Source organism: Eutrema salsugineum, unplaced genomic scaffold (assembly GCF_000478725.1).
Source record: "Eutrema salsugineum unplaced genomic scaffold, Eutsalg1_0 scaffold_12, whole genome shotgun sequence".
Lineage (NCBI taxonomy): Eukaryota > Viridiplantae > Streptophyta > Magnoliopsida > Brassicales > Brassicaceae > Eutrema > Eutrema salsugineum.
The window spans coordinates 8,468,674-8,479,478 of NW_006256895.1; the positions used below are offsets into that span (position 1 = coordinate 8,468,674).

Genomic DNA, 10,805 nt, shown 5'->3' on the forward strand with positions numbered 1-10,805 from the left:
ATGCTAATGACAATGATGAGACATGATTCAAACGATTAAGAACTCTAATCTAGGTTAATCCTCTCATGAAGGTTTTAACCCCTATACTAATCCATTTTCAAACCAAATTCCCATTTGTGAAATATGAATCAATATGCATTAATAAACAGTTCTTAATGATCATTCAAGCAAATAACAATACATCATCATGCAGAAAATGCTTAAACCTCTAATACAGCTCTTTCAGGAATTTCATCAAACACTTTTGGTGCATGAAATTCCCAGAATCTAGATCTCAAGTGATATGCAAGGATCTAGCATAGAGAACAGCTGTTTAGAGAGATGAATCAATGAATCTAGCCCTAAGCATTCCTAATCTAACACTTTAGCACCCTAACCTACACATCTAGAATCTCATTAAGGTGACTACTCACTAATCATACTTATCTCTTTTAACCTTTGCAAGTGGAGAAGATTAGCATGATTAATGATGAGAAATGGAGATGGAGATAGTAGATTAAGAAGAAAGCAGCTTTAAAACTCAAAAATCTCTTAAACTCTATTGATTAAAAAGCCAAAAATCGATATTTCTCTTCTTGGTGGAGTCTTTTTTCACAAAAGAGTCAAGAGAGAAAGGGAATAAAGCTTGGTCCTTTCAGAAAAAACCCTAAAAAGTATTTATTCCTCTCTAAAAACGAACCGGGTCAGCCCGGAACAAACCGGGTCCTGACCCGGCTTTAATGGATAAAGTGGAATTACTGCGGGTTGGTCCAGTGTCTCCCAGGTAGCACGCCCAAGTCGCAGTAGATGAAGAACTTTGCTTGTGAGACTTAAATCGCTTGTCTTAGCCGCATGCCCAAGTAGGAGTGCTTTGCGAGTCTTGCTGCGGCTTGATCTCCTTCTTCTTCAACTCGCAGGACCAAGGCGGTTTCTGGGTAATGTGCATATGTGCGGGTTGGTTTCCATTTCACCTAGGTCGCAGGCTCAAGGCGGAGTGATTTGCGAGTGATCGTGCGGCTTAGTTCCAGGCGCAGCTAACTCGCATGCCTAAGTCGCACGATTGTGGACTTAGCATTTCTCTTGCTCGGGAGCCTCAGACCTCATCCAGTGATAGCTTACCCGCACTTCTCAACTCGCAGCATCAGCTTTCAGGCATTCGCCTTCAGGCCTGCGGGTTAACCAAGTAGCAAGACCATCTCGCAGCATTCAGAGCAGCTTGGACCACTGCGCATTCCACAGAGTGTAACTTCCACGAAACTTGTCCGAATTGAGTGATTCCGGTTGCAGAAGACAGAGGACTCATTTATCTCCAACTTTGGGGAAGGGAACTTCGGTGCTTAGGAAGTGGAAGGCTTCCTGGAGGGCACATCTTTGCAATGCATTTACACGATCAGAGAGAGGCGTCTAGACATGTGTCCATTCCGGAGACTGTATCTTCCTGCTCATAGCTCCGAATGGAATGATCTCGGACGTTCTGAAAAGAGGACTCAAGTGTCTCTGATTCTCATGAAGGCCCCGGAAACTGAATCGGCGTGGAAATGCACCGTCCTTTGCATTCTTCGGAGCTCATCGGCTCGGTCCAAAACAGCAGCGAGACAGGGGTTTCTTACGACGAGCTTAACTCTCTGCTCACGCGTCCGAATTCCATGATTCTACTCGCTATGAAACCGTGATCCAATCCTCTCCTACTTCTATGAAGCACCCGACATCTGAATCGGACCGGAAGGTTCCCCGGACAGGCGATTTCGGAAACGTGTTTGCACCCGGAGATTTTGGCCGAGAGATCCTTTAGCCGGTACGCGTTTTGGCCGATAAGATCCACCCGCGGTACGTGTTTTGGCCAATAAAATCTTTCCTGGTACGCGAGAATGGCCGAGAAAAACCTTCCTGGTCAGCGAGAATGGCCGAGAACCTCCTTTCAAGCTTTGATCACCATTTCTCTTCCGGGATTCACCTCTTCAACTCCAAATAGCTCCAAATGCACCTGATAAACACTCAAAACATGCAAAGACTCATTGGGACCTAACGCATCTCCTAAGTTCTAAAACAAACCCTAAGGACCTAAAATGCATGAATTAAAACATGATTTGGAATGAAATATGCAACCTAAATGATGCAAATTATGAACATATCACAGAGCTCACTTTCTTTAACTCAAAACTCCAAGACTGATTTCTTTTTTCTTTCATTCCCCTAGCTATTTCCACTTTCTCTTTTCCACTCATCTCACCTTTTTCCACTCACCAACAAGTCTTTTCCCCCACACTTATTCCTTGCCAACACTCTCAGTTCCTTGATGTTGGAACACAGCACTCAATGAGACCTGCCCTTGTCGCTTTAAACCTAACACTTTCTGCTAAGTTTGATCCAAGGTGGCCTTTCAATTCACACACAAACATTGGCTTGAAAGAAGGATGGGTTCAAGGTGAGGGAACTGATCCATGATGCGGATTCAGCTACTTGAGCTAAGGAAAAAGGGTGGTAAAAACAATGGTTCTAGCTCAAGTATGTATATCGGTATCCACAAGCTTTTTCAAACAATGCATCACAAGATATTTTCAAGTCAAGTTCAAGGTTCCCACTTAATTAGAGTTGAGTTCAATTCAAACTTTGCAAGTCAAGTACATCATTTTTTTGTGAAAATGTTTCTGGTTTTTCCATTTTTTTGGTTTTTTATATGCACTTAGATGAAACTACATGAATGCATGCAAGAATGTGACTCAAGACTCAAAGTGTAAAATAAGAAAAGAGAAAACATGATTAGTAAAGGATGAAACTCCTCCCCCACACTTAAATGACACAGTCCCTTGTGTTATAAAAGCATGAGAAAGGAGTTAAAGCAAAGCAAAAAAGTAAAATGCAAAAGGGAAAAGAAGATCTATATGCATATATACAGAGTTTTGAGTGTTTACCTCAATCACTGAGGTCTGATCCCAGGTAGTGGGATGGGTTGGAGGTGGAACATGATGGAGTTGAGTATCTAGGTGGGCTGCTCTCAGGTGAGTCTGGTAGGAATGCTGTGGCTGGGTTCACCCAGTCTTCTTTTCCTGGTGGTAACACAAGGTCATGAGCGGCTGAGCTTTCTCCCACATCTTCTCTTGCACCTTGTTTGGGTGAGGTGGCTGGAGCTGTGAGTTTTTTAACCTTCTTCTTAAGTTGCCTAACACAGTCAACGAGCTTGTGGATCGTTTTGTCTTGCCATTTGCACCATTTCTGAAGGCTGTTAACTCTGGAATACAGCTTCCTTGTGTGATAATCAGGCTCACCCCAAAAGTAAGGATCAAAGTGGTACCGGCCTGCTCCCATCCTTCTTTCAAAATCTCTTGGCTCCTCATTCTCACAACCGGCGGTCCCAGTTGTGCTCTGCTTTTCAACTGGCTCTTTATCCTTAGAACTTGCAGTCCTCTTGCATTTGCGAATTGGAGGGTGAATGGCTGGGTTGTAGAGCTGATCCTTTAGAACAATAAAGGGGACATTGTGCCTTTCTGTGAGAGTGGTGATGGCTGGATGTGGCAACAGAACTTGGACTTTCTCATCTTGTAAGAGCTTGAAGGTGTACAAGAAGTTTTCACCATTGCTTTCTTTTAAGAACCCAACCTTGGTGAGAGTAGCTTCATCAATCAACTCAGGCTTGATCTCAACATCATCAAAGACAAAACCCCTTGCTTTCAAAATCTTTGTCACTAACCATCCATTGTGCAACTTAGTGAGCTTCTGCCTCTTACCCTCACTCCAAGCAATGTCTTTGTATATCAGCATATGGCATGCCAAGAATGCACCACCAGTAGGGATGAAGTGTGGGAGATGAAATTCTCTCTTGCTCTTCAAATGACTGATGAGAGGATGTAGACCCATACCCAGAAGTTCCATGTCAGCTAGATGCACCACACCATCATTGTGCTTGGTAAAGAACATTGGCATAGCACTTTGTGAGCATAACGGATGGCTGGGTTTCTTATCCATGAACTCTTGCATCTTCCTCCTCTGAAGCTCCCAAAACCAATTGTATCCCACAGGTCAGTAATCATGTGATCAGGGTATGTGAACTTCAATGTCTCATCATGTGTAGGTCTTGAGAAGGCAAAGATCTCATCTAATTCCTTGAAGCTCACATGGTATTGTGTACCATTGATGGTGAACTCTATATGCCCAAGACCATTTCCCTCCATGATCCTCTGATCTCTTGGGCCATATCCACAAACTTCAAGGGATGCAAGGAACTCTTGTGTTACTCCATCATGAGCCACATCTTTCATCTCAAAGAATCCACCAAATCCCATGTTGTTAAAAATGATCTGAACCTCTTCAAGAAGCCCCATCTTTTTCAGCAGTTCCATATCAGGAAACTTGGTTTGCAGCACCTTTACATCCTTGAACATAGCAAAGTAGTCATCAAAAGTTGGTTCTTTGTCCTCAGGTTCTGGTTTTGTCTTTGCTTTCTTAACCGGCTGCAATGCTACTTCAGGATCACTCTCTGTTTCTTCTTCATCCTCAGCCACAGCCACCTCCTTTCCTTTCCTTTGAACAGCTCCAACAAGCACCAGTTCTTTACCAGAACTTCTTGAAGTGGAAGCCTTGGTTTTCTTTGGTGCAGCCACACTCTTTGCCTTCTTCTCAGCTGGATTCTTTGGCTTTCTCTGTTTCTTCTGTTTCTTGAAAACTTTATGCCCAAAAAGCATAATCTGATCCTCTGAAGCTCCAGCTTTCTCTTTTTTCGATTTCTCCATGGCTGCTGTTTTTTGTGTTCCTCCCATCCTGCATTTTCTCAAATAGCTGTGAGCACCAAAACAAGAGAATAACAAAAGTTTTCCGAAAATTCACCAAGTTCATGTGTGGCACAGATCATTTTCACTAGAAAATAATGTGTCTTAAGCTGGTTAAAAACTCAATAAACTCAAAGCAATGGCAAGAAGCAATGCACACAAAGAGTTTAGCTTGAAACACAATTTCTAAAAAAAATCGAGATACTTGATGAATTTCAAGAAATTTCTCAAAAAATTCCAAGAACAGGTTATTCTCAAGCAAGATCCATGCATTTCCTATCCATTCTACTTGCACAATATTCACAAAATGATTCCAAGGTATCAAGAGGCCTATTAAAATCGTTTCCATTTGTTTCCTGTTCATGAATAGTACACTAAGACATGGAAAAGGTGAGTTTTAACAGACTAAGTACCTTGGAATCTTCAAGTTTCGAGTGAAAAACGAATGTGCAGCAAGAAACTAGACAGGATTACGAGTTCAATGCAGTTGGAATTCCTCAATTTGGTTCATGAACGAGAGAGATATGAGTGTTTAAAGTTCAAGAAATGGTGAGAAAGGGAGCAAACTCGTGTGAAGAAGGTGGCTAGGTGGGGAACAGCTGTATGGTGCATCTTTGACCGGTCAACGTCCGTACGGTCAACGATTTTCAAAAATTTTGCCGCGCCATCGTTGACCGTGGCACGTGACCGTGTCAAAATCCGAGTATGTGAGCTTTCTTTGCCGCGGCATACTTCTCTTGTGCAGAGTCAAGTGTTCTACTGGCATAGTAGATAACATGTAACTTCTTGTCTTTCCTTTGCCCAAGTACTGCTCCAACTGCAAAATCAGATGCATCTGTCATAACCTCAAAAGGAAGGGACCAGTCTGGGGCTTGGACAATTGGTGCACTGACTAATGCATCCTTGATCATCTTGAAGGCCTCTTCACATTCAGCATCAAAGATGAAATCCACTTCTTTACACAACAGCCTTGTCAAGGGCCTGGCAATTCTTGAACAGTCTTTGATAAATCTTCTGTAAAACCCTGCATGCCCAAGGAAACTCCTTATCCCTTTGACTGAAGTGGGAGTTTGCAGAGTCACCATTACTTCCACTTTTGCTCTGTCAACCTCTATGCCCTTCTCAGATATCTTATGCCGAAGAACTATTCCTTCCTGCACCATGAAGTGGCATTTCTCCCAGTTCAACACCAAGTTATGCTGCTCACATCTCTCCAAGACCTGTGACAAATTAGAGAGACAATCCGAGAAGGAGGAGCCATAGACACTAAAGTCATCCATAAACACATCCACCTTCTCTTCAATAATGTCAGAGAAAATGTGCATCATACATCTTTGAAAAGTGGCAGGGGCATTACAGAGACCAAAAGGCATTCGCCTGTATGCAAATGTGCCATAAGGGCATGTGAATGTTGTTTTCTCTTGATCTCGGGGATCTATGGGAATTTGGAAGAACCCCAAGTACCCATCGAGAAAACAAAAGAAGGGGTGGTTTGCAAGCCTCTCTAACATCTGATCAATGAAAGGTAAAGGAAAATGATCCTTCCTAGAGGCTGCATTGAGCTTTCTATAGTCTATACACATTCTGTGTCCTGTGACAGTCCTAGTAGCTATCAGCTCATCCTTCTCGTTTTTAACCACTGTGATCCCACCCTTCTTGGGCACAACATGAACAGGAGACACCCATCTTGAGTCAGAGATTGGGTAAATTATCCCTGCCTCAAGAAGTTTTAGTATCTCCTTCTTAACCACTTCCTTAAGGTTGGGGTTAAGACGTCGTTGATGCTCAATAGAGGACATAGATTGGTCCTCTAGGTGAATCCTGTGGGTGCAAATGTCAGGAAAGATCCCTCTAATATCAGCCAAAGAATATCCTATGGCTCTCCTGAACTTTCTTATTTCACTAAGCAATGCACTCTCTTGATGCTCTAATAAGCTATCATTGATGATTACTGGATATGTGGAGTTTAAGCCTAAGAAAGCATACCTGAGCCCTGTTGGTAGAGGCTTGAGCTCAACAGGGGGTGCATCAGCCTCATTCCAATCCTGGTCCAAGCTGCTTTGGCTGGTTTCTGATCCTTTGATAGCAAAAACCTCAGAGCCACTTTGTTCCAGTTCCAAAAACCTTGTCTCAGTACCCAGCTCTCTAGCATTGTCCAAATACAACTTGTACCCTTCACTTCCTTCTGCTAAGAGCCCATTGTCTCCTTGTTCTTGAGGATCCTCAGTGTTCAGCTCCTCAAGCAACTCATCAGACAACTGATCCATTGTCTCCACATAGAAACATTGACCTTCAATGGTGGGTTTCTTCATCATCTCATTCACATCAAACTTGAGCTTTTCAGACCCAAGTTGAAGCTCTATTATCCCACCTCTCACATCAATTATGGCTCCTGCAGTGGCCAAGAATGGCCTGCCCAAGATAAGAGGATCTACTGGTTCCTCATCCATTTCCAGCACAACAAAATCTGTTGGAATCTCAAAACCACCTATCTTAACAGGTAGATCTTATAACATACCAACAGTCAATCTAACTGATCTATCTGCAAGGATAAGAGAGATCTTTGCAGGTTTGAAGACTCTAAAGCCCAGCTTCTTTGCTATGGAGAATGGCATCAAGCTGACTGATGCTCCTAGATCACAAAGACATCCAGAAAATAGAAGAGGTCCAATGGCAAAAGGAAGTGTGAAACTCCCTGGATCAGTCAACTTTCTTGGAATGGACTTCTTCTGAATGATAGCACTGCATTCATGACTTAGTACCACCATGCCTTGAAGTTCTTTTGTCTTGTTCAGAATGGCATCCTTCAAGAACTTCCCCATCTTTGGCATCATTAGAAATGCATCAATGAGAGGCATAGTGAGTGGTGTCTCATTGAGTGCTTTTTCAAATACAGCTCTTGCCTTGTCCACAAGTTGCTTCTTGAATCTCCCTGGAAATGGGAGCTTGGGTTGGTATGGAGGTGGTGGCACATATGTCTTTTCTGGTCCAGGTTCCTTTGCTACCTCATTACCCTTTTCTTTCCTTGGTTTCTCAGCAACTTGATCATCTTTTAAGGCTGCCTCCCCCTCAGTTTGATCATTTTCCTCAATGATCACATTGTTGTTCACAATACCAGGTAACTCCTTTCCACTCCTCAGTGTAATGGCCTTGGCATATTCCTTGGGGTTGGGTTCTGGTTTTCCAGGTAGGTGACCTTGGTTCCTTGAGCTTGATGCCTGGTTTTGCTTCAGTTCCTTGATTTCCTGCTGCATGACTGCATTCTGGCTTGCAAAGATCTGTTGACCCTGAAGTAGTTGTTGCAGAATACCAACCATATCTGTCCCCATCTGTGGCTGCTGAACCTGTGGTGGCTGAAACTGTTGTTGAACCGGCGCCTGCTGTTGGAACTGTGGTGGAACAAACCCTGGGGGTGCTTTTTGCTGCTGTGAACTGAAACTAGGACCTTGAAATGGTTGCTGTTGCTGACCAAAACCCTGATTCTGAGCAAACTGGTTCTTAGGTTGAAAAGACCCTTGAAAGTTGTTCTTGGGAACAAAGTTCTGTGGAGCTTGAGAATTGGGATAGACCTGGTCTTGTGGGTTAGCTACATTGGTGTTCCTGTAGGAAAGGTTTGGATTGGCATTACCATACTGATATCTCTGGAATCTCTGATTCCCAATGTAGTTGAGCTCCTCTTGGGTGAGACCCTCTTCACTTATGTTCTCAAAGATTTGAGATGGTTCCTCATACTCTCCAACAAAATGCATTGGCTTGTGAGTTACCAACTTCAACTTGTCTAATTCATTTCTCAACTTCTTAACTTCCCTAGTGAGCCTCTGTTCTGAGCTTGAACCTTCAGACCTATTTGATCTGTCATAGTCTTCACCATAAGTATCATTGCTCATTGGTAAGTTCTCCACTAGCTCTAAAGCAGCATGTATATCCTTTCCCAGAAAGTTCCCATTGGAAGCAGTATCTAGCTGGTTTCTAATCTTGGGAAGAGCTCCTCTATATAGTGTGCTGAGAAGGGAAGCCTCACTAAACCAATGGTGTGGGCATTGGTTTGTGTAGCTCCTGAATCCCTCTTATGCTTCACCAAAACTCTCATTGCTGTGCTGAGTGAAGCTAGAGATTTGGTTCCTCAGTTTTGCAGTTCTTGAGGTGGAGAAGAACTTAGATAAGAAAGCTTGCTTGCATTGCTCCCAGGTTTGAATGGAGCCTCTTGGAAGATTCTTTTCCCATTGGTGAGCTTTGTCACCAAGACTGAATGGGAATAGTCTTAGCTTGAAGTTGTCTTCTGAAACTCCATTAATCTTGGTCAGGTCACATACTTTATTAAATTGATCCAAGTGTTCCAAGGGATCTTCCATTGCTAATCCATGGAACTTTGAGTTCTAGACCATATTCAACAAGGATGCCTTCACTTCAAAGTTGTTGTTTTGCACAGGTGGTGCCTGAATTCCAGCTCCATACTGATGAGCATTGGCCCTGTCATTCTCTCCAACATAGACTTGTGGTTGCTCATATCTTCTTTGCTGGTGTTGGAAGGGCTGGGGTTGGTGGTGCACCTGTTGTACATTGGCCTGATGCCTCTGTTGATGAGCTGGAGCTTGTCCCTGGTGGACATAAGCTTGTTGGTGATGCACCTGTTCCTGATGAACATTACCCTGATTTTACCCTTGACCAACTCCATTACCAGCTCCATTACCCTGAGCCTGTTGCTCTTGAACCGGTTGTTCTATGTCCACCACGTGCTCTCTTTGTTCTGCCATATCAGCCTGATCTGTCTTCCACGTCTGTCCCTTCTCCTCCTTGGTACCAAAATATTGATGTTGTCGTTGAGAGGGAAAGGTGGACCACAGCTTCTTGATCTAGACCTGGTGTTTATACACCTGAAATCACAAACAGAACTTGAAACTAATCAGTAAAAACAAGAAAATAAGCACTTGATCTCAAGAACAGATCAGAGCTTAATGCTAAACAATCCACAATTTGGCAACGGCGCCAATTGATAACTAAGAGTTTTCAAGGCTCTTTGTAGAGGTTATCAATCCCCTGTCTTGTAGTACAAGGGGTTTATCAATCCATATGTGGTGTTAGACACTAAACTATGTGATCAGATTCTTAATTCAAGCAAACAAGAGTGGTTTTGATTAACTAATGACAAAAGAAGAACTAAACAATGACAAGTGATATGATTATGATATGATGGAGGCATGAGATTCTAGAGATGATAGTTGGTTAGGGTGCTTTGGTGCTAAACTAGAAATGCTAATGACAATGATGAGACATGATTCAAATGATTAAGAACTCTAATCTAGGTTAATCCTCTCATGAAGGTATTAACCCCTATACTAATCCATTTTCAAACCAAATCATCATTTGTGATATATGAATCAATATGCATTAATAAACAGTTCTAATGATCATTCAAACAAATAACAATACATCATCATGCAGCAAATGCTTAAACCCCTAATACAGCTCTTTCACGAATTTCATCAAACACTTTTGGTGCATGAAATTCCCAGAATCTAGATCTCAAGTGATATGCAAGGATCTAGCATAGAGAACAGCTGTTTAGAGAGATGAATCAATGAATCTAGCCCTAAGCACTCCTAATCTAACACTTTAGCACCCTAACCTACACATCTAGAACCTCATTAAGGTGACTACTCACTAATCATACTAATCTCTCTTAAACCTTTGCAAGTTGAGAAGATTGGCATGATTAATGATGAGAAATAGAGATGGAGATGATAGATTAAGAGGAAAACACTATTCAAATCGATATTAAACTCAAAAGCAAGGTATTAACAAGTGGTCTTTCACAAAAAGGGAAAAGGAGACTAAAAGTAGGATAAACGTTCTCTCCAAATTAGGTCTAAAAAGTATTTATAGAAGCCTTGGATGAACCGGGTCAACCCGGAACAAACCGGGTACTGACCCGGCCATGGTGGGTAAAGAATGAGATTGCCACGGTCTAGCAGGTTCTTGGTCAGGCCGTGGCAAGTGACCGTGTCAAGTCTTGTATCTCGTGTTCTTGGATGAATCATGGTGCCACGGTCTAGCAAGTTTGGG

The 10,805-nt window shown here is 42.6% G+C and overlaps 1 non-coding gene across 1 annotated transcript; it reads left to right on the forward strand.

The window, feature by feature from the left end:
• The first annotated feature begins 8,765 nt into the window (after positions 1-8,765).
• On the forward strand, positions 8,766-8,872 carry LOC112089444. Its single transcript, XR_002901082.1, has one exon. It is a non-coding gene; the product is annotated as a small nucleolar RNA R71 (small nucleolar RNA).
• Positions 8,873-10,805: the final 1,933 nt, after the last annotated feature.